At 32.2% G+C, this 25876-nt stretch overlaps 1 protein-coding gene across 3 annotated transcripts in view; it reads left to right on the plus strand.

The window, feature by feature from the left end:
- HCN1 (hyperpolarization activated cyclic nucleotide gated potassium channel 1) overlaps positions 1–25876 on the plus strand; it is a 612097-nt gene that overhangs the window by 58988 nt on the left and 527233 nt on the right. The window lies entirely within an intron of this gene.

Here is a 25876-nt window from a genome sequence, read left to right on the forward strand (position 1 = left end):
CTGAACCAATAGGCTCAGAATTCTGCTGTACCATAGTATTCTTGAAATACCCACACCCCACCCTAAATTTTCTTCTTTCATGAATACCATTGCTCAATGTCCCCCACAATTCTGGCCATCTAACCTTTTTCTCTTCTTTTTTTCCTTGGTACACCTTTAGACAATGTGTATTGCTTGTATAATGGCAAATAGGTTGGTGCAATGGAAAAGATGCTAGATCTGTAATCAGGAAAACTCCTATTTGTACATATAGATCTGTCTCAGACATTTACTAGCTGGGTGATACTGGAAAAGTCAACTTGTTTGCCTCAGTTTCCTCACTGAAAATCATCTAGAAAAGGAAATGGCAAAACACTTCCATATCTTTACCAAGAAAACTCTAAATGGAGTCATATAACTGAAATGACTGAACTACAAATGCTTGTGTTAGAATACTTATGTATGGAAAAGAATCTTTAATAAAAATAACAAAAGCAGGTTTTAAGTAATGAAAAGTGACCTAAAATTCATCACCATCATAATGAATAGTTCAAAAGCTTCCTCAGTTATTCTAGATAGTTATTGATTAAACCAATTATTTAATATTGTTTCTCACCCTACCAGAAAACAGCTTTCTCTCCAAAATGCTCATGCCTTCAAAACCTACCAAAAATCTTCCAAAGTGTTACATGGATACCTCTGTCACTGCTTTCATCACAGAGCCTCTCCCTCCCATAATATTCTGACTACTCTATGCTTATTTGGTCTTCTTCCATAAAAATCCCAAGACTATTATAAATTATTTTTTTCAAACATACTTTGGTGAGGAGTTGGATAGATGGAGGAAGGGAGAGGCAGAGAAACAAATAGAAGGAAAAAGAAATTTTGAGGTAGATATAGATGGAAACAAATATACAGATAAAGAAAGAAAGACAAAAAGAGAAACAGAGACAGACATTAAGCATAGGAGAAAGAGAATAAGTTGAGTAGATATGTGTAGTATCCTCCTACAAAAGATTCTGAATATATTTTAAATGGTTCTTTTTACATGGTACAGTGTGCTTACTTTTTGGTTTAGGCTTTAAAAAGTCAATAAACTGAACTTTCTGAACAGTTGCTTTCTGCAGTGTTCTGTAGCAGAGCATTCTGTGTGTGCTTCTCTGACATTTTGGTTCACAAGATTTGGTAAATGACATGCAATAATAAAACACTGCATAATGCAGTGCTGAAAATGCCTAAATTGAATCATTCTTAAAATATAGATATGCAACATATTTAAAATGAAATGTAATAAATTTAGGAAAATAAAGCTAAAGGCTTAAGTTTTGTGTCATGGTAATAGAGAATCAGGGAATTTTGGTGTTTGAATATAGACTCTGATATCAATGTGACCTTTGTCATGTCCTTTAACCCCTCTAAATCTCATATCCCTGGTCTATAAAATGAGAATAATTATATCCACTGTGTCTACTTGGTAGGTTGTTGAAAGGATGGAATGAGATAATGGATGAAAAATAGCTTGTATATTTTTAGCTATTATTATTATTATTGTTGTTGTTGTTGTTGTTGTTGTTGTTGTTATCTAATTTTTCCCCATTGAAAGAAGATATTTTGTTTAAAAAAGATTTTTGAACACAAATCTGAGGTAAATAATATGCATGAAGAACCATATCATAATTATTATATCGACCATGGTGGAAGTAAGAGGAATTTAGTATTTGTGACATTCTCAGAATGGCCTTAAAAATATGATATTTTTTAGGGTGGGGAAATCCCTGCCCCCAAAGTTGAATGACCCTTGATGCAAAGCAAATGACATGGTAGAAAAAGTGTGGGATTTTGAAATGAAGAATGCAAAATTTGTAAAAATACTTTCTTTGACAGTAAGAAACATTGTGACCATTCACAAATTCTAATTTCTCTGAGTCTCAGTTTTTGGAGGGTTAATAATAATTTCTTCACTGGATTGTTGTGGGAACCTAGTAAGTTAATATCTGAAAAGCACTTTGTAAAAACTTATGGTATTATTAAAGTGAATAAAAGCTATTTTTGTAACTGGGGGAGGATACAAGATAGTATAACTTAATTATATTCTAAACATAATTCTAAAAATTTCATTATTTCTGTAGCGATTAATTAGCATCCCTCTTTCCTCTAGAAGCAACATATTTTAACCCTTTTTCCTTGTTCCTGCCTGGCTTCTGATTAGGGACTAACAAGAAGGAAAATAAACAGAAGGTAGATGATATGAAGTGAGGAAATAGATTATGGATAGTGCCCAAGCACCAAAGTGAAACCTTAAATTATCATAAATTGAAATGATGTTGTTGTTCCTTATATAAAGATTCTATCACTGATTTTTATAATTTATATAGAAGAACAATTCCACAAATATTGGTATGCTAAGGTATCATTTTCAAAATGAATTTAGACACAAACAAGTGATGAATACTTAGAATATTTGATGACACCTTTCAGAAGTTGTAGATGTTTGCTTTACTATCTCTTTGGTTAGGAAGTGCATGATGGTTTTGCTCAAATTGACTTTCTACCTCTAACTATGGCTTTCTATAGAATATCAGAACCATTGACCTGCTGATCATCATAATTACATTCTGACTTCATAATATTTCTTTTCCTAAAGCAGATATAACCATGTCATCCTCTGTCCCCATTCCCATTACCCAAAGGATCAAATATAAAAATTTTCATTTAGTGTTCACAGCACATCATTACTTGGCCCACTCCTACCTTCAAATTCTTCCTACATTGTATTCTCCATTATGTACCCTGTGATTCAGTGACTTGGAAAATCTTGCTGTTCTTTGTATAAGACAATCAAACTCAAGATTCTGAGTGTTTTTGTTAACTGTCCCCTACACCTGGAATTTTCTCTCTCCTCATCTCAATTTCCTAAATTCCCTGGCTTCCTTCAAGTCCCAGATAAAATTATTACTTCAATAAGAAGCTTTTTTCAATACAGAACACCCCTCCTTCCTTTTTTGGAAGTGCCTTTCTTCCATTGATTATCTTCAATTTGTCCTGTATTTATATTTTCATACATAGTTATTTATATATTATTTCTCCAACTGAAGTGGGAACTCCTTAAAAATTGGGACTATCTACCTACCTACCTATCTTTATATCTACTTATTATTTTGCCTATGACCGTCCTTTAATATAATACTTGGCACATAGTACGGACAAAATAAGTGATTGTTGACTGGACAATGAACATACTTATCAGAGGTGGTGCTCTTATTCTCTTAATATTATCATGATTCCAAAGGAACTCAAAGATTATTTATCTATTAGCTCTTACTCTTACTATGTGATCAAAGTTCTTTTACAATTATAAATTTATTTGATGACATTTTAGATTATTTTTAAGCTGCAGAAGACAGTGAAGATCTAATACAAATTTCCCCCCCTTTACAGATTAGAAATTCCTAGTTCCATCACTGTTCTCTATTAGCAATATGCTTTTTGGAGTCAGTTAATATCTCAGTCATTCATTTCTTCATCTTTAAAAAAGTGATTTGGGTAATTCCTTTCATATTTCTCAGCTTCAGGAATTTTTTTTTTGACACTTCCCATGCCTGTAACATTCTCCTTCCTCAATTCTGCCTACAGACTTTTCCAGCTTCCTTTAAATCTCATCTGGAATGTCATCTTTTATAGGAACCCTTTCCCAACTCTTAATTCTAGTTTCCTTCCCTTTTTTATTTGTCCTGTATATGACTTATATGCATTTGTTTGCATGTTGTCTCCCCTATTAGACTGTGAGATATTTGAGGATAGGGATTGTCTTTTGCCTCTTTTTATATCTCTTATGCTTAGCACAGTTTCTGGTACATTTGTTAGTTGGTTGATATCCCTTACAATTCTAGAATTCCATTATAATATTTATATGTTTGCATATACATGAATTTATGTTTTCTTGAGATTTAGAGGCAAGATAGCTTCCCCTTAATTTTAACTTCTATTTCCTAGAATTTACTGATTCTAGGTTTTTTTTTTTTTTTGAAACAATGTATATTGTTAAACAAAGTACTTGTATTTGCAGGTGTTCATTATTTTCCTCCAGAATATTATTTATTTTCATAAAAATATTCCATTCAGTATAATGTTGTTAGTCTTCAGAAAGTGGTAAAACCCGATGGAAAAATTCAATGATTTTTGGGGGGTATAAAAATATTCAAATGCATGATATTTGAAGAAATTGATGAAATAGTCCATTGTCGAGACTAGTATATGAAGAGCTCCATTTAGTTACTTTTTAAAGAATTGTTTCTCTTTTTGGGCATAAACTTTCAATTTCCCCCCATCCTCCCATGTATAAAGTGAATGTAATATGAAAATAAACCCCATTAGACACTAATACATTGTTGGTGGAACTATGAAAGGATCCAGCCATTCTGGAGAGCAATTTGGAACTATGCTCGAAAAGTTATCAAACTTTACATACCCTTTGATGCAGCGGTGTTTCTATTAGACCTATATCCCAAAGAGATCTTAAAGAAAGGAAAGGGACCCACATGTGCAAAAATGTTTGTGGCAGCCCTTTTTGTGGTGGCAAGAAACTGGAAACTGAATGTATGCCTATCAGTTGGAGAATGGCTGAATAAATTATGGTATATGAATGTTATGGAACATGATTGTTCTATAAGAAATGATCAGGAAGATGATTTTAGAGAGACCTGGAGATACTTACATGAACTGATGCCAGATGAAATGAGAAGAACCAGGAGAACATTGTACACGGTAACATCAATATTATATGACAATCAATTTGATGAATGTGACTCCAACAATGAAATGATTGATATCATTTCCAATGATCTTGTGCCAAAAAGAGCCATCTACGCCCGGAAAGAGGACTGTGGGAATTGAATGTGGATTACAACATAATTTTCTCACTCTTTTTGTTATTATTTACTTGTATTTTGTTGTCTTAGTCATTTACTTTCCTTTTTAATCTGATTTTTTTTTGTGCAGCAAGAGAATTATATAAATATGTTTACATATAAAAAAGAAATAAACCCCAATATATGATATCATAGTTTAAATGATAAACAGTTTTATTTATTAATCTTTGGGATTACTCTAAAAGTAATTTTAAAAAGTAAAAATAGAGTAGTAAGAGGTTGTATGGTACAAATTCCATGAATTAGTTTATAATGGTGACTGTATATTTTTGCCCAGACTTCAGTCAGTTATAGAAAGCTGAATTCAAATGACATTTAAAATGCAGGAGAATAAAGCTGCTAATAATTATAGTTGATTTAACTAATAGTCTCAGAGAAAGCTAGGTCACTAGTACAAATCCCCAGCCAGTTAAAAAAATACAATAGGCAATGTGTCTTTTTCAATGCTTTTTTTTTTTTTTTTTTTTTTTTTTTTTTAGTTTAGTTAGACTAAAAAGTAGCAGCAGGAGGAGCACTTGGCATTCCACTGGACAGACTGAAATATTTTCTTAATATTCAGTGTCCTCTGATTTTGGTCACCAGATAGAAGAAGCTAAACCTTTCAGGATTATGTCATGACACATCTAAGTATTATCATTGTCAATTTCAGTATAAAACAACTAACATTTGGATATAAAAACTTTACATGTCAGAATTGTGAATTGAAATTTTTTCTTGCTTAAAAATAACTAGAACAAAAACTGTCACTGGTAATATGGAGATGATGATATTTCTAATATCTACTTTATAGGTTGTTTTTTATTTATTTGTGGGAAAAATGCTTTCTAAGGCTTTAAAGTATTATATGTTTGTACTATTATATATCCCTACATCACCTGGGATGGTGCCATAACATATAATGCAGAGATTGTGGGCTTGGAATCAGAACATATTGACCCTGCATCATACACTAGCTGAGTGACGGTGGACAAATCACTCTTAGCCTTGGTTTCCTCACATGTGAAATGAACATAGTTTCAGTATCCATTTCTCAGGATTGTTGTGAGGATCAAATGAGACAGTATATATAAAATATTTTTTAAACCTGTGCTATATCAATGTGTTGCTTTTCTATCTAATAAATGTTAGTTGATAGTGATATTTGTTCAATCAAAAGGTATAATTAAAGCCATTTTAATGATAAGCCATAGTGATTAAAGAATCCTTAAAAGTTCCTGATTAATCAAATCGATATCTTTTTCCTATAGTGCTATAAACATCATCTAAAAGGAGAAGGCAGTATGTGAGTCCAGGGCATTGGATTCAAAACTGATTTCTGAGGATATGAGATTGTTTAGTACATATCTAGAATCTAAATGTTTTAGTACAAAGCTGGTTAAAGCTAAATTCAGCAAGTTTGAAGATGTAATGTGTGAAGTCTGGAAGCTGTTTCTTATTAAAATGAATCATTACCAAGGAAGGCAGCTGTCTACTTTAGCAAACAGTATTTCCATTCTAAGTGGCATGATATTTTTTTGTCTGGGTTAAACTAAACAAACAAAAAAAATAAACAAAAAAAAAACCAAACTAGAATTTTGAGACTAACATTCAATTTCCCAAACAATTTGGCTAGATTATAAGAGCATCATTTTTGTATTGTATGACATTATTACTAAAATTCAATATATTAAAATATATGTGTAGGTACACATATATTTGAATTTTATTCAATTCAATTTAGTATCTCTACATAGAAAAAGATATGAAGAATATAATTAACATATTTAGTTTCTAATAAGTGTTAATAAATAGTAGGGAAATGTATGTGTGTGTGTGTGTGTGTGTGTGTGTGTGTGTGTGTGTGCCTGTGAGAGAGAGAGAGAGAGAGAGAGAGAGAGAGAGAGAGAGAGAGAGAGAGAGAGAGACAGAGACAGAGAGACAGAGAGACAGAGAGAGAGAGAGAGAGAGAGAGAGAGAGAGAAATCTGCATTTCTAACTTTAATATTTGAATTAAGCTCCACCATCCTTCTGGGATTCTGGGCTTACTGGCTTTGGCAATGACTTCAATTTGTCCCTCATTTCAGATCTAATCAGATGGCAATAAGGATTTTTACCTCCACAATATAGTGTACCTTACCTTTGACCCTGTCTTTTCATGGACTACCAGTCTAATTAGTCTCTAGCCCTTAGTCTCTCCATTCTCTAATATACCCTCTACATATTGATAGTCCTAAAACAGTTTGAATTTGCCACACATCTATTTCAGAAGCTGCAGTAGCTCCCTTTTGCTTTTACATTAGAAACTCCTCTTATTGGCTTGGAAGTCTTTCATAATCCTACTCCAGCTTGACTCTTCCAAGTTTATTGCACATTACTCTATTTCACACTCTATGATCCAGCTAAATCAGCTCACTTATTATACCCTTATACATGACATTCCATTATCTTTTCACATTTTTTCCCCCAGAGGCTTTCCTCTTCTTGCCTGGAATACACTTTCTCTTTACTTCATCCTTCCTTCTACACCCATTTCTTCCTTGTGTTTCTCCTTACTTAATTTTAAAACTGAGCTACAGTTTCCTAATATAAGAAGCCTCTCCTGATTCCCACACACATACATATATACATATATACTACTGTATATTCCTTGGAAATGACTTTGTATTTCGTATTTAATTTCCCCTGTAAAACTTTTTTCTCCTCCGGCAGAATTGATAACAGTGACTGTTTTTTGGGTTTGTCGTCATTGTGTCTGGAGTGTCTGGTATATAGTGATTACTTAAGAAATATTATTGAATGAATGAATGTAGATCTCAAATAGAGGAGAATTTTTTGACGGGTCTGCAGATCTATATACACATCAAGCATTGTCATGTTGATCTTTATTCTGTTATTTTTGGACTAGTCCTGGGATTTCCTTGGTAGGGAACTCCTAGTGAGAAAACTCCTTCTACCATAAAAATAAGGACTCCTTCTCTGCAATAAATAGTCTTAAAGAGATGTCTGGGGATACTGAGAGATATGACTTGCACAGGATCAAATAGCTAGAGTCTTGAACCAATTAGGCAACACCACCTCTACTTAGCTCCAATCCCACAGCGTTAAATACACACACACACACACACACACACACACACACACACACACACTCACTCCTTTCCTCTAAAGATAGAATAAAAAATATCTTACATATACCTGCTTTATATTTCAAACATATGTTGGTGCTGTTCCTATTCACAAAAAATCAAATTCAGATTCTGGGTATTTTCACTGGCTATTTCTTGTTCATGGAATTCTCTCAATCTTACCTCTGCCTTTTGGCTTCCCTGGCTTTGGCCAAGACACAGGTGAAAGTTCATCTTCTATAGAAAGCCTTTTTATAACCCCTTTAATTCTAGTGCCTTCTCTCGATCAAATTTAACTTATTCTGTTTTTCTTTCCCATTAAAATGAATTCCTTAAAAGGTAAGGCATGTTTTTTTACATTTCTTTGTATCACTAGCACTTAGCTCAGTTACTGACACACAGTAAGCACTTAATGCTTATTGATTGGTTTATTGAATTCATTGTGATTTTAAAAATCCTATGTTTCTTTAAAAAATAGGTGCTAATAGTATAATTACTCTCACAAATCCTGTGAAATTCTTTGACTTTAAAAAAAAATAAGTAGTATCCATATACAAAATGGTTAAGAATTACTGGTTTGTTTCCCCCATATAATTTTCACCTAAATTTTGTATAGAATTAAAATCATTTCTTTCCTTACTTTGCATTAAAAAATAAAATAAAATAAACCTATAAATTTTCCAATTTCTTTGAAGGGATTAAGTTGTAGTTTTCCCCATTTATGAAGTGAGAACTCATTTTGTATGATGATTCTGATAGAAGTGTCTGAGGAATAAATCTTTCATTTTAAATTTAGTATTATCTCCAGTTAGTGACATTCATATGCCATTCAAAAGGAGTAGACTAGATTTAATTGATTACCAAAAACTGATTTTTCATCCTAGACATGTGTTAAGTTCAAGTAAACCTCAATGATACATATGGTTATCTTGTCCATTCTAATGAACTGACCCTTAGTGAAAATTTTGGAGTATTTAGAACCAGTGAGTGGAAAGAGAAATATTTCTTTGTGATGTTTATCAGACATTTACAAATATTACTATGATGGACAGAGAGATGAAACATTGCATCATTTATTTTGTTTTAAATAAAAGGTTATAGAACTGTACAACCCATAATAATACTTGTTATTAAAGAATGTAACCAAAATATCCTTTTTTATTTTCATGTTGAATAGACCTCTCCATCTCTTATTGCTTGCCTCTTCTTCCTCTAGACTTTGGATAGCATCATTCATCATTTGAAAGATAGATTAGGAAATTGGAAGAGGATTAACTAGACTAATGATCTGATCATAACCCAGTTCTATTGCTATTTCAAATGAAAAATGTATGTCTTGATCACTTCAGTAGTTTCACCAGCACTCTATGCTTGTTTGCTGTTGTTGGTTTTTTTTTAATAAGTTTAGTGAGAAAATATTATGACATATATTTAAACAAAGATAAATTCAAAACTCCTAAAGTCTGTTTTGCTATATTTTAGCAATAATAATGTTATTTGCATAAATACAAAAGTAATAATTACTATTGAAACCCTTTGTTCTAATCAAGATTTTTTTCTATGTCTTTCATAAAATTAGCTTGCCCTTGCCTTTGTGCCTAGAAAAGCATGTTCTTTTTGCCCTTCAAAATTTCATTTTACATTGATTGATAATAGCATTATCTTCTATTATTCATTATTGACTTTATTATTTCCTTACTCTTTGCTTCATCTATCCTAAAGAACTGTTTGACTTATAATTCAAATAATGAGTTGTTTTTTTATAATCTTAGCAATTTCATGGATGTATATTTTTCATTTCCTAAGATTATAAACTCATGTACTTATTCTATTAGTCAGTCTATACATAATTTTTTTTTCTTATCAATCAGCTGTACATTATGTTTGGTGTGCAAAACAAAACAAACAACCCTCCTCCCCCCCCAAAAAAAAAAAAAAAAACCAAAAAAAAAAAACCAAAAAAAAAAAAAAAAAACCTTCAGTTCAATACCACTAGGTGTCCTCTGTCAGTTAAATTACTTCTATAAGAAATGTGCTTTGATTTCTCTATGTATCCCATTTCACAGAATTATGGGATCACTTTAGTCTCTTTCATGAGGGAAAATTACATTTTATTTCTTAATGCCTATGTAAAATGTTAAATATATAATGAAAATCTCTCTCCCCTTATTTATGTTCTTTTTTCCCATTTATATGAAAACATTGAGAATTTGGGAATGATTAAAACTAAATTATTTCTTCCCTTAATAGCCTTTTTTATTTTGGAAGTTTTTTATTTTCATTTTCATAATATGACCCTTCCTTGAAGGCATTATTATAGTCTAACACTTACAAAATTCCAGACTGCCATAGGATCAAGCTTGCTGGAATAGGAGCAAATCTTAATTTATTAACTTGTCTTTCCCTGTCTAATGTAAGTTTTCTGAAGCCAAAGAGTATTGCATTCTTTCCCTTTATATTCCCAGAATTTCTCACAAAAAAGTTAAAATGGGCTGACCAAAGACATGAAAATTGCATCTTTCCAAATGACTTAATATAAATATTCTGTGTACAGAACTATATAATATTAAGTTCTGCAACAAGAAACCATTTTTCAAACACAGCATAGAAGTGAAGACAGAAATTAATGCAAATATGAAATATATGATTTCAAGTGTTTATATCACATCATTTAAATGTTAAAATGATGTTTGAGAGAAGATCTTTATTATTTATTTTTTATTAAAGCTTTTTATTTACATAGCATATGCATGGGTAATTTTCCAACATTGACTCTAAAACCTTTTGTTTCAAATTTTCCCTTCCTTCCCCCCACCCTCTCCCCTAGCTGGAAGATAGTCCAATACATGTTAAATATGTTGAAATACATATTAGATCCAATATATGTATACATATTTATACAGTTATCTTGTTGCACAAGAAAAATCATATCAAGAAGGAAGAAAAAGAAAAACTGAGAAAGAAAACATAATGCAATCAAATAACGACAGTAAGAGTTAGAATGCTATGTTGTGTTCCATACTCAATTTACACAGTGCCCTCTCTGTGTGTAGATGATTCTCTTTGTCCCTAAGCAAGTAAAACTGGTTTGAATCACCTTATTGTTGAAGACAGCCACATCCATCAGAATTGATCATCATATAGTCTTGTTGCCTGTATAATGATCTCCTGGCTCTGCTCATTTCATTTAGCATTTGTTCATGTATGTCTCTCCAAGCCTCTTTGAAATCATCCTGCTGGTCGTTTCTTACAGAGCAATAATATTCTATAACATTCATATAACATAATTTATTCAGCTATTCTCCAATTGATGGGCATCCACTCAGTTTCTAGTTTCTTGCTACTACAAAGAGAGCTACCACAAACATTTTTTGCCCATGTGGATCCCTTTCTAAGGGAAGACCTTTAAAAAAAAATAAAACTTGACGATGGTCTTATGAATTCATGGTGAAAACCCAACAAATTAATAACCCCTGTTTTGTATGGGATGGGATGCCAGATAAAAGGAACACGAGAATTCTTTTTTATTATTATTATTTTTACAGAGGAAATTTAAAAGAGATGTACATGAAATTTAAAAGCAGTGACTATTACAGACATTTGGGTTAGCTAAGACTTCCCAAAACTAAGGGTCCTAAGGTTAATAGAGAAAACCTTAGAGAAAAGCTTTCCAAAGCACTTCAAATAAAAACTAGCTGTTCTCAAAAGTATTCTAGGGATGCATCATGTGGGGGGAAAAATGTTCCTTACTTTATAGCTCTTTGAGCATCTTGAATGGGCCTGTAAGGGACAAAACAAATTGCCATTAGCAGGAGGGTTCTGAGACCCTGTAAAGTACAGACAATTTCTGAAAAATGTTGGAGTTTGTCTCCTGAATGAACAAATATGATGTTGTACAGTAAAATAAACAAAATGACTCTTTCCTTAACTTTGTTAGATGTAGTTGTATGTTTTATATATGTATATAGCTATCTATCTATATATTATATAGAGGTATTTCGGTTTTTAGACATTTGCAAATGTAACTACTACTTTAGGTATATGAATTTATATATAAGAGTTTTCTGTATCAGAATTATCTAAAATATCTAAATAAATCTAAAATAATGTCCTGATTTACCCCTTTATTTACAAGTTTAGACAAGCTTGCCATATGAAAATAACATTATACAGATCAAATATGACCTTAAACAATAATTGAATTATTTTTATTGGTCAATGTTTTAAACAAATGACCATGTTAATATATATCAAGTGACAAAATAAGTACTAGAGAGCATGAGATTACAGGTACAAAACTTACAAGTTGATGATCTTATAAAAAAGTAATAACCCATTCTAAATGTTAATGAAAACTTCATTAAGGAAAATTCATTTCTTGTAATTTTAGTACAATTGATAATTTTATTAATAATATATAAAATAATATTTGTTGTCATTTTTTCAGTGAGACTAATATTGTAGACAAGTATGGGAATTGTTAGCATATACAAACATTTCTGAGCATTTTTTTTTGTTTTAAGCTACATGGTAATTTTTGTGTAAATTTTTGCATGTAAGAAGATAATTTCTTACTATATTACATAAAATAAGATCTTTAAAAATATAAAAAATATAATTACTGATTTGTCCCAAATTATACAGCTATTAAAAAGAAAAGGTAAAATTTGACCCTGTATCCTCATACAATAAATCCAGTGACCTTTCTAATGCAATATGCTGCCTAACTGTTTAACAGTTTCCACTGAACCACATACCAATTTAAGTGTATTAAAGTATTTATTAGAAGAAAAAATATTCAGCAAAAATGATATAGCAAATATCTCATCATATTAAAAATCACTTTTATTTTCCGTGAACAATTTTTAAAATTGCCGCATTTTTTCATTTCCTTCTAGGCATAGAAGCTGAATTTATTTTCATATGATCTTTGTCCTGAACTGTCAATAAATATTCTGAAATGACTTTGTAGGCTGAGACTATTTCAATGGAATCTGAATGTTGCATTGATCTGTGAATAACAGATTTGCAATTTTTAGGGTACTTCAGATTTGAATTAGAAGTTGTGTTGAAATTAGTCCAAGTTTTAATTTCTATGATTTTGTATATGGACTAATTCTCTGGAGGATGTCAGGACCAGCCCAAGTCCTTGGACTTAGAAGAGGAGAGAAGAGGTGGGACTCACATGAGTGGTCAAACATTGAGCCTATTTATTCCAAATTCTCTCAGCCTTATATACCCTTATAGCTAACTCAGAATTTCCCCACTATCTGTGGCCCTCTACACTATGACATTTTGATTTCTTTGAAAATAGTTTTATAGGAAGAAGCCAGGCATATGAGAACTTTGGATTGAATTTGATTTGGTAGTGAAGTGTATTTGAAGATGGTCTTGGGTTCACTAATAGTATTTTTGGACTAGGAGAACTTTTTGAAAAACTTTTTAAGAAAAGTTTTAGCTTAATACAACAAGAGAAGAAAAACCTGCCATTTAAAGCTCACTCTAACTCTGACTCCTGAATATCTGTCAAGACTCATTTTTCATCATTTCTTTTTATAACTTCTTTACTCAAGAGGAATTGGTCTACTAGGTCTTCCCTAATCAAGTGCTACCTCCTCCATAAATCTTCCTTGATCCTTCTCAGATGTTAGAGCTATTTTCTTCCCCTCCTTAAAATATTTTGCATTTATTTACCTATATGTATCTGTGTCATGTCTTCTTTGCCCTCCCTTTCTCTTAAGTAAGTTCTTTGAGGACAGGAACTGTTGAATTTGTTCCTTCTGCTTTCCCAGAATCTAGCATAATTACTGATTGTTGGTAAGTGCTTAACAAGTGGTTAATGAGTTAAATTGAAAGTGCCTATCATTACCATGTTGTATTCATATAACTTACTTTTGAAATAGAGCCCAAAAATTTGAAGGAAAAAAAAAAAGATGCCAGGAGAATAGATAAGTAAATTTACTATTATTAAAAAGAAAAAGAAAAGTAGGGGGAAAAAACAACACAATCCACTTATATGGCTTTCAAAAAGGATGACTTGTTTAAAATTTAAATCAGAGAATATAACTCTTCCCTTTAAGCAGCAGACATTTTAGTTCATTTAAATTTATCATTTGTTCATTTTTTTAATGACAAAGCATATTTTTTTTTTTCATTTCAACCTCTCATCTCCAATTCAGGTATGGGGAGTTATGAAGTTCCTTGTAACATACTTAAAGAAAAGAACAAAGGTTTTCTTTAAGACCATAGTGCATGGAGCTGCAAGGATAATCTTCTGAAGTCATAGAGACACTTCTTGGAAGACCTAAACTAGAATCTGGATCTCTTGTTTTCTATGTTAGACTACTTTGTTATTCATTAATTTTGCATAATGTCCTTATGTCTAGATAAAGTTTTCAAAGATAAAAGTAGTTCCTCCCCTTTGTTGTGGCCATTATTTCACTTCTCTTTTTATCCAATTGGTTCTGCAGCTATTCTGGCTTTCCAAGAGCAGTAAACCATGTTGTGCTGTTTTCATTTGCTCTTTTTCAGTCTCTTTGAGTTGACAATAAAGATTCATAATCAATTCAGAATCCATTTTATTTCTCATCGGAGCTCCACCCCCACTCCTGGTTAGGGTGGAGGTATTCACTCTCTCCCCTGCTCAGACCCCAAGACTCACCAACCCACTCCAGTACTTTCTTACTAACTGGCACCCCTTAAGGTAAACAGGCAGCTTTTTAGTGCATAATTTCTTACAGAATTCAATTCTCTTATTAGATGAGAAAACTTTTCCCCAGACAAGGTGACTAGCCAAAAAACACATAAGTATGACTGGGATCTAATCAGGTCATCTAAAATATCATGTTAAAAATCCTGACTTTTGAGTTTATAAATATTAATAGCAAAGCAAATGTATCCTTCAGACAGTTTATGCCATTGCAAAGCCACACTGATGATGTTTACTGATGATGATACAGGGTCAAATAAAATTATTTTCTTTATTTTCGGTGTTTCCATTAATTTGACTTGTCTTGTACATATAAAAGAATGATTTTAAAATGGAAAGTTTTTTTTAATAAGTAATAATAAATAGGTAGCATTTATAAACATGTTTGAGGTGTGTAAAATATATGCTATTTCATGTAATTCTCACAACAGTTCTATGAAGTGTGTCTTATTATTATTCTCATTTCACAGATGAGGAAACTGACTCTAAAAAGTTTACCTTGCCCTAGGTTACATAGATAGTAAGCTTGTAAGGCAGAATTTGAACTCAGATCATCTTTCCAAATACATAGGGATTTGTATTTAAACCTAGGGATCTTTGACAAGAAGAGTAATATATTTTTTAAAAAGCATATTAGGAAAATTAATCTGACAGTGGGGCTTAGAATATGGTGGGAAAAAAGAACTAGAAACCAAGAGAAGAGATGACTGTTGGAATCATTCAGGTATTAAGTGCTAAGGCTTGCTCTGGGGTTGTAGCAATGGAATGCAAATTAGGATAGATATGACACAGAATTCGAAGTCAGTAATTTGACATGACCCTAAGATTTCCACAATGGAAAGTCTGTGATACAGAGAAGGCAAGAGGAAAAGTTGATTTGGAGGAGATTATTAAAGGTTAGTTAAAAACAGTATCTAACAGGCATCTCTAATTAAAAGACTAAAGTCTTGCAAAAACTTTAGACTGGATTTTTTTCATAGAATCTTAGCAATGGAAGGATCTCTTTTGTTGTTCATCTGTGTTCAACTCTTCATGATCCTTCTTGGGATTTCTTGGCAAAGATACTGGACTGGTTTGCCATTTCCTTCTTCAACTCATTTTACAGAGGAGGAAATGGAGGCAAAATGGGTTAAGTAGTTTATCCTGGGTCACACAACTAGTAAATATCTGAATCTGGATTTGAACTCAGATCTTTCTAACTCCAGTCTCTATTCTAACTCCAGTCATTGCTCTCAGAGATCATTAAATGCAACTTTTTATAGTTATTCAGTTAGTCACAAACACTGTACTAAGAATCACAAGTTTATAGCTTAAAAAGGACATAAAGAATTGTCTATATCTATTCTAACTCCCTCATTTTAGAGACAAGATGAGATATTTATATAATAGGTTAATTGGTGTCATTGCCTATAAATGATAGAGGTGGATTTTTTAATTCAGATCTTTTGATTCCTAAACCAGCACTCTTCCCTCTGCCTGAAACTATATTTTCAGGGAGAAATCATTGAGTTATTAGAATAGTCATGAAAGTACAAACATTAGAAATGAATGAGATCTCCACATAAGAGTTTAAGAAAGACAAAGGCAGAACTTTGGAAAATGAACATAATGACAGAGAAGAAGAAAGAAAAGTAGCTTATTGTCTAAGGTGATTAGAAGTAGCAGAAAAAATAACAGAAGACAAAGGAAGAAGGGAGAATCTCAAAAAACAGAAACAAGACTAACAAAAGTAAATTTTGGTGATAATATGAGAATGCAAATCGAAAACATTTTATTTGATGATTAGAAGGTCTATGTTTAATTTGAGTCACTGGTTTTAGTTTAAATTGGAGTTATAAGTCAGATTTTAGACCACTAAAGAGACTGTTAGGTTCTTGGAATCTATGAATGTTTTATTCTTGACATTGTTCCACAAAATTGAAAGCATGTATTTTACTCTTTTAGTTTGCCCTGAAAGATGAAGTTTTCTCTTTGGGATTAATTCCCCTAACAGTGAAATTATAACTCTAGTCCTTAGTAATATTTGAATGACTACTGCATCCAAGTTATCATTTCCTAATAAGTACACTGAGATCCTTATTCTATGTAAGCATCAGAATTGTACAAAATGAAAGGATACTATTCAATTATCTTAAGTTAAATCAGACCTTAGATGTCAAGTATATTATTTTAAAAAGAAAGAAAAATGGAAGAGGAAATCCAGTGCAGTTCATGATATATGGGGTAGTTAGTGAAAGGAATACCAGGCTAGAATGTTCCAAATTTATGTTCTTCCAATAACTCTCACTCTGACTCTTAGTAAGATATTTTAGCTTTCTGGTAAAGCTTCTTCACTTGGGAAATGAGGCCAGTTGGACAGAATATTTCTACGTCTAATTCAACTGTTGTATTTTATATTACATCAAATGAGCTCACGTATTTAAAGCATTTTGAAAATTATTTTGATAGTATGTTTCACATTATTCAACACCTGGAAACTAGAAAGACTAAAATAAAATAGGACAGTTTTTTCATATCTATTTCTTTTAAATGAAATCCTAAGTTCATTCCTAAAATTAATTGATCTTTTTTAATTCAACAAAAAAGACTGATATATTGTGATATACATAATTCAAATTAAAACAATTGTTTTGTTGATCTGAATATTTCATGTAAATTTTTATGTTTTCTTTGTTTTAATACCTGAAGAATTATCTCAAATTTTCACATAATTTTAAAACTTGTATATAGCATGTTTGTTTGTCAAGGGAAGAGATTAGGGTTGAAATAAAGGAAGTTAAGTAGAATGAGGCAAATCAATCAATTAACAAACATATTTTAAAAGTATTTGGTATATGTCAGGAATTATGCTAAGCTCTAAAGATATGACAAAGAATGAAACAATCACTATGAACAAAGAGTTTACATTCAAATAAGGCAAAAGGTAGTAATTTTCCAGGAAGGTATTTGAACTAAGTGGTGCCATGGATAGAGTGCCAGGTCTGGAGTCAGGAAAACTTGAGTTCAAATTCAGCATCAGACACTTCCTAGCTGTGTGACTGTGAATAAGTTATTTAACCATGTTTCCCTCAGTTTCCTCATTGGTAATGAGCTGCAGAAGGAAATTGCAATCCACCTCACTGTCTTTGCCAGAGGATTTATAAAGTGAACACAATGAAAACAACTAAACAACATTTTAGCTCAGAAGAGGAATGGAATTAAGCAAAGCCAAAAAAAGAAATGAAATGTCTAGTGCAATGTGAAGGGTGGTTAAATCAGTATTGAAGGGGAAAGTCCTGATTTTTTTAAGTTCTTCAAACAATATTATCTTTCAACTCAGTGATAAATAATGTCAAAATATTTTAACAAATTTGGATTATTTCAGAAAATGAAATTCTACCTGTGTCATTGTTAGACATCAAAAGTAACATCCTAATATAAATTCAATTGGGTGCAGGATACATAACCCTTTAAATATGTTATCTGTAGTAATAGCAGCCAATCAATTTCACAAGACATATTCTTATATTATGAAAGCTGAGGGATAAATAAAATTAGAAACTGAAGTATACTGGATAATGGATGAGTTAGAACAATTTTGACTTCTTAGTGTCTTGCTGATGTATGCACTTTAGATTTTGAATTAGAAGAATCATGTCTTAAAGGGTGAAAAGGAAAGATACTTGGTTGTCAAGTTATATAATATCTGAGTGTCTATTTTCAGTTAAGGCTTCCATTTAGGTTTTTTTTTTTTTTTAAGACAGTTGCTGAACTCTTGTTCTCATTGCATTCTGAGGTGCAAATAGAAGCTAAGGAAGGTTTTGGGGGCTCAAATAGATGGACAGATGATTTAAAGAAGTTGTAAATTAGAAGGGCAGAAACTATTTTCTGGGAGTCTTTATCAGTGCTGAGAGGTGGGGAAGATTTTCAGTTGTGATACAGACCTCCTAGAATATTTTGAATACAAGTACAAGTCTTCAAAACCAAAGCAAGGAGAGGGTATTCTGATAATTTATAGTTGGTGATTTTTTAAAGCCTGTTTCCTAGGGATTAAGTATCAGGGATTATTCTGGGGACCAAATCAAGATGGATTTTTTCCTTTTGATTGTCCTTGCTTAAAAACTGGGGAAATGAAAGATGAAACCTTGAAGTTAGGTAGACTATCTATTTAACTTCTTATTCTAAAATGACATTATAAAAAAGTGACAGAAGTGTCTTACTACCACTACAATCTAACTTATTTGGATTCTTCATTGTTTCTTTCCCTCCTTGGCCTCCCTGGTCTCCCTGCCCTCCCCTCCCCTTCCTTCCTTCCTTCCTTCCTTCCTTCCTTCCTTCCTTCCTTCCTTCCTTCCTTCCTTCCTTCCTTCCTTCCTTCCTTCCTTCCTTCCTTCCTTCCTTCCTTCCTTTCTTCCTTCCTTCCTTCCTTTGCTTCCTTTCCTTCTTTCCTTTCCTTCCTTCCTTCCTTTCATCCTTCTTTTCATCCTTCCTTCCTTCCTTCCTTCCTTCCTCTCTCTCTTCCACCCTCTCTCCGTCCCTCCCTCCCTTCCTCCCTTCCTCCCTCTCTTTCTACCCTTGCCCATTGCATATCTAAAAGGCACTATACTCTTATTCTAAAAGAACTTGGAAAACAAAAAGATGTGTGGTGTTAGGTATGTAAGTCCATTATTTGCAACCAGACAATTGTTGGTAGTCAAATACCTTTAACCTTTTAAATTATTTCATTGATTATTTAATTTTTCTATTAGATATGTGAGCTTTTCCCTTTCCTCAAATCCATTAATGAAAAGACAAGTTTGGTATGTATCATTCCAGTATGAACCATTAGGCTCAGAGACCTACCTTTTCTGGACTCCATCTGTATTACAATTATTATGTAAAGGAATCAATAGATACACATGGTGAATTATTAATGTAGAAACTAGTTTCATTCCTTTTTTGTCATTCTATTCCTCCATTGTTTCACAACAGTTGTCTCTACCATGTTGAGGGGAATGTGCCAGGCTGCAGCATCTCAATTAAACAGCAATGAATTAAATTCCTTTTTTATGTTAGTTTTTATTTACAAGATATATGCATGGGTAATTTTTCAGAATTGACAATTGCAAAACCTTTTATTCTAATTTTTCCCCTCCTTCTGCCCCCTCCCCAGACGGCAGGTAGACCAATACATGTTAAATATGTTAAAGTATATGTTAAATACAATATATGTATACATGTCCATACAGTTATTGCTGAACAAAAATAATCAGACTTTGAAATAGTGCAAAATTAACCTGTGAAGGAAATAAAAAATGCAGGTGGACAAAAATGGAGGGATTGGGAATTCTATGTAGTAGTTCATACTCATTTCCCAGAGTTCTTTCACTGGGTGTAGTTGGTTCAATTCATTGCTACTCTATTGGAATTGATTTGGTTCATCTCATTGTTGAAGAGGGCCACATCATCAGAATTGATTATCATACAGTATTCATTGTTGAAGTATATAATGATCTCTTGGTCCTGCTCATTTCACTGAGCATCAGTTCATCTAAGTCCCTCCAGGCCTTTCTGAAATCATCCTGCTGGTCATTTCTTATAGAACAATAATATTCTGTAACATTCATATACAACAATTTATTCAGCCATTCTCCAATTCATGGGCATCCATTCAGTTTCCAGTTTCTGACCACTACAAAGAGAGCTGCCACAAACATTCTTACACATACAGGTCCGTTTCTCTTTTCTAAGATCTCTTTGGGATATAAACCCAGTAGTAACACTGCTAGATCAAAGAGTATGCACAGTTTGATAACTTTTTGAGCATAGTTCCAAATGTCTCTCCAGAATGGCTGGATGTATTCACAATTTCACAATGTATCAGTGTCCCAGTTTTTCCACTTCCTCTCCAAACATTCTGCATTATCTTTCCCTGTTTTTCTAGCCAATTTGACAGGTATGTAGTGGAATCTCAGAGTTGTCTTAATTTGCATTTCTCTGATTAATAATAACTTGGAGAGTCTTTTCATATGGCGAGATATAGTTTCAATTTCTTTATCTGAGAATTGTCTATTCATATCCTTTGACCATTTATCAATTGGAGAATGGCTTGATTCCTTATAAATTAGAGTTAATTTTCTATATGTTTTGGAAATGAGACTTTTATCAGAACTTTTGACTGTAAAAATGTTTTCCCAGTTTATTGCTTCCCTTCTAATCTTGTATACATTAGTTTTGTTTGCACAAACATTTTCAATTTGATATAATTAAAAATTTCTAATTTGTGATAATAATCTCTAGTTCTTCTTTGATCATAAATTCCTACCTCTTCCACAGGCCTGAGAGGTAAATTATCCTGTGTTCTTATAATTTATTTATAATCTCTTCTTTATGCCTAGGTCATGAACTCATTTTGACCTTCTCTTGGTATATGGTGTTAAGTGTTGGTTGATGCCTAGTTTCTGCCATACTAATTTCCAATTTTCCCAGCAGTTTTTGTCAAACAGTGAATTCTTATCCCAAAAGATGGGTGTTGGGGATTTATCAAAAACTAGATTATTAAAGTTATTAACTATTTTGTCCTTTGAACCTAACCTATTCCACTTATCAACTAGTCTATTAGCCAATACCAAAGGGTTTTGGTAGTTGCTACTTTATAATATAATTTTGGATCTGGTACAGCTAGGCCACCTTCATTTGATTTTTTTTTATTAGTTCCCTTAAAATTCTTGACCTTTTGTTTTTCCATATGAACTTTGTTATTTTTTCTAGGTCATTAAAATAGCTTTTTGGGAGTCTGATTGGTATAGGGCTAAATAAATAGATTAGTTTAGTAGTATTGTCATCTTTGTTATACTTTCTCACCCTATACAAGAGAATTTAATATTTTTCCAATTGGTTAAATTAGACAATTTGTGTTGGAAGTGTTTTGTAGTTTTGTTCATATAGTTCCTGATTTTCCCTTGGCAGATAGATTCCCAAATATTTTATACTATTAGTAATTACTTTAAATGGAATTTCTCTTTATGACTCTAAGTGTTGGATTTTGTTTATTATATATGAGAATGCTCATGACTTATGTGGGTTTATTTTGTATCCTGCAATTTTGCTAAAGGTGTGAATTATTTCTAATAGCTTTTTAGTAGAATATCTGGGGTTCTCTAAATATACCATATCCTCAGCAAAGAGTGATATTTGGTTTCCTCATTACCTACTCTAATTCCTTTAATCTCTTTCTTAACTCTTATTGCCAAAGCTAGCATTTCTAATACAATATTGAACAATAATGGTGATAGTGGGCAACCTTGTTTCACTTTTGATCTTATTGGGAATAGTTCCAGTTTATCCCCATTACATATGATGCTTACTGATGGTTTTAAATAGATGCTACTGATTATTTTAAGGAAAAGTCCATTTATTCCTATACTCAAATGTTTTTTCTGCATCTATTGAGATGATCATATGGTTTTTGTTAATTTGATTATTAATATGGTCAATTATGCTAATAATTTTCCTAATATTGAACCAGCTTTATATTCCTGGTATAAATCCTACTTGGTCATGGTGTATTATCCTGGAGATTATTTTCTTTTTGCTAATATGTTATTTAAGATTTTAGCATCAGTATTCATTAGTGAAATTGGTCTGTAATTTTCCTTCTCTGTTTTCAACTTACCTGGTTTACGTTATCAGTACCATGTCTGTGTCATAAAAGGAATTTGTTAGGGCTCCTTCATTCCCTATTTTTTTTCACATAATTTATATAGCATTGGGGTTAATTGTTCTTTAAATGTTTGGTAGAATTCACATGTAAATCCATCTGGTCCTGGGGATTTTTTTGTTAGGGAGTTGATTAATAGCTTGTTCTATTTCTTTTTCTGAAATGGGACTATTTCAGCAATTTACTTCCTCCTCTGTTAATCTGGAAAACCTATATTTTTGGAGGTAGTCATCCATTTAACTTAGATTATCAAAATTGTTGGGCAAAGTAACTCAATATTTCTCTAATTTCCTCTTCATTGGTGGAAAATTCCCCCTTTTCATTTTTAAGACTAACAATTTGATTTTCTTCTTTCCTTTTTCTGATCAGATTTACCAAAGGTTTATCTATTTTATTGGCTTTTTCATAAAACCAACTCTTGGTTTTATTTGTTAATTCCATAGTTTTTTTTTTTTTTTTTAACTTTCAATATTATTGATTTTTCCTTTTAATTTTAGAATTTCAAGTTTAGTATTTGATTGGGGAGGTTTAATTTGGTCTTTTTCTAGCTTTTTAAGTTGTAAGCCCAATTCATTGATCTTTTCTTTCTCTATTTTATTCAAGTAAGCCTCTAAAAATATACAATTTCCCCTTATTACCACTTTGGATGCATCCCACACATTTTGGTTTGATGGCTCATCATTGTAATTTTCTTGGGGGAAATTATTAATTGTGCCTATAATTTGCTGTTTCATTCAATCATTCTTTAAGATGACATTGTTTAGTTTCCAATTACTTTTTGGTCTATTTATCCCTAACTTTTTGTTGAATGTAGTTTTTATTGCATCTTGATCTGAAAATAATGCATTTACTATTTCTGCCTTCCTGCATTTAATTTTGAGATCTTTATGTCCTAATATATGGTCAATTTTTGTATAGGTTGCATGAACTGCTGAGAAGAAAAAAACTGCTGTCACCATTCAGTTTTCTCCAAAGATCTATCATACCTAATTTTTCTAATAAATATATTTAACTCTTTAATTTCTTTCTTATTTGTTTTGTGGTTTGATTTATCTAATTCTGAGAGAGCAAAGTTGAGATCTCCCACTATTATAGTTTTGCTGTCTATTATTTCTTCTTACAAGTCTCTAAACTTTTCCTTTAGGAAGTTAGATGCTATACCACTTGGAGAGTATATGTTTAATATTGCTATTGCTTCTTTGTCTATGCTACCCTTTAGCAACATATAGTTTCCTTCCTTATCTCTTAGATGAATTTTTGTTTTTCTTTGATCTAAGATAAGGATGGCTACCCCTGCTTCTTTGACTTCACCTGAAGCATAATAGATTCTTCTCCAGCCTTTTACTTTTGCTCTGTATGTATCACCCTGTTTTAAATGTGTTTCCTGTAAACCACATATTGTAGGATTCTGGCTTTTGATCCAGTCTGCTTCTGCCTGCACTTTATGGGAGAATTCATCCCATTCATATTTACAGTTAAAATTACTAATTATTATTCCTAGATTATGCTTTTCTTTTTCTTGCCTTTCCTTACCTCCTTCCCCAACACTGGATTTATGGGCACCTCTTGCCTCATGCAGGTTTCCCTCTTTAGAATACCTCCCACCCCTTTTGAATCCCTCCCCTTTCTTGTACCTTTCCTTTATTACTCTTTTCCTTTTCCCTTTTCCTCTCCCACTTTTAAATGAGGTGAGAAAAGTTTCTCTGTAAACCAAATATGTCAATTATTTTCTCTTTGAACCAACTCTGATGAGACTAAGATTCACACAATGTTCCTCCACCTCTCTAAATTCCCTTAGATATAATAGATTTCTTTTGCCTCTTTGTGGGATGTAGTTTCCCTCTTTTTTTATCTCCCTTTTTCCTTTTTTTCTGATACTATCCCCTTTCCATTTCCACTTCCCTTTTTTTATGTTATATCAGTATAATCAAATTATACATGTACTCTCTATGTATATCCATAAGAGAAATACAGTTTTCAAGAGTTCTTTTTACCTTTCTCTACTTCTCTTGAGTCCCATAGTTGTAGGTCAAATTTTTTGTTTACTTCTGGTTTTTTCCTTAGAAACAAATGGAATTCATCTGTTTCATTAAATGTCCATCTTCTTCCCTGGAAGAAAATGCTCAGCTTAGCTGGGTAGTTTATTCTTCTCTGCATTCCAATTTCTCTTGCTTTTCAAAATATCATATTCCAGCCTCATTAGTCCTTTAATGTGGAGTCAGCCAGATCTTGAGTGATCCTTATTGTGGTACCTCGGTATTGTTTTTTTCCTGGTTGCTTGTAATATTTTTTCCTTAGTCTGATAGTTCTGAAATTTAGCCACAATATTCCTTGGAGTTTTTATTTTGGGTATTTTTCAGAAGGTGTTTGATGGAGTCTTTCAATGCCTATTTTATCTTCTAATTCTGTTACATCTGGGCAATTTTCTTTGATGAGTTTCTTTAAAATAGTATCTAGGCTCTTTTTTTTCATCATAATTTTCAGGAAGTCCAATAATCCTCTAATTATCTCTCCTAGATCTATTTTAGACATCTGTTGGTTTTCCAAGTAGATATTTAACATTTTTTCTATTTTTTCCATTTTTTTGGTTTGGCTTGATTGATTCTTGATGTCTAACAAATCATTCATTTCTATTTGTTCAGTTGTTATTTTTAATGAGTTATTTTCTTCATTAGCCTTTTTTTTTTTTTTTTTTTTTTTTTTACTTCTTTTTATATATGTCCAATTGAGTTTTTAAATGAGTTGTTTTCCTATTTTTTGGGAGTTCTTTAACTTTTCCAATTCACCTGTCAGGAAGTTGTTTTCTTTTTCCACTTTATCAAATTTTTCTTTAAGTGAGTTATAAGCCTTTTCTGTATTCTCTTGCATAATTTCTCTTTCATTTCCCCATTTTTCTTCTAGTTCTCTTTTAAGATTTTTTATAATTTCTTCTAGGAGAGTCTTGTGTAATGGTGACCAATTGTAAAGTCCTGTCATTTCTCAATTGTAATACTTCTCTGGGAGGAGGTTTCTTTTCTGTATAACCTTTTCCTCTGTGAGCAGGTTTCTTGGGAGACTTCTGGAACCTTCTGGTCCAAAAGTGTGGGATTACTGGATTTGCGAATCCATGGGATATCTTCTCTTTGACTCAATCCAGACTGAATCTTCCAGACTCTAATGTCTCCTTTTATCCTCCCAGAGAATGGGCTTGTGGGTATTTTAAAGGTGTAAACTCCTTTAAAGGTGTAAACTCATTTAAAGGTGTAAACACCTTTCAGAAGACTAAAGGTGTAAACTCCTTTTAAAGATGTGAATTAAGGTGTGAATTCTGAGCTAGAGAATTGTTTAGACAACCTGAGTTAGCACCTTGTAATCCTAACATCTCCCTCTTTCTTTTGATTTAAAACATAGGATGTTCAAAGCATGAACAAAGTAAGAACCTAACAACCAATGACATCCCCATTTGGGATTTTGTCTGGAGACTGTCTGCTATTAGTCT

This window comes from Sminthopsis crassicaudata, chromosome 1, assembly GCF_048593235.1.
Source record: "Sminthopsis crassicaudata isolate SCR6 chromosome 1, ASM4859323v1, whole genome shotgun sequence".
Lineage (NCBI taxonomy): Eukaryota > Metazoa > Chordata > Mammalia > Dasyuromorphia > Dasyuridae > Sminthopsis > Sminthopsis crassicaudata.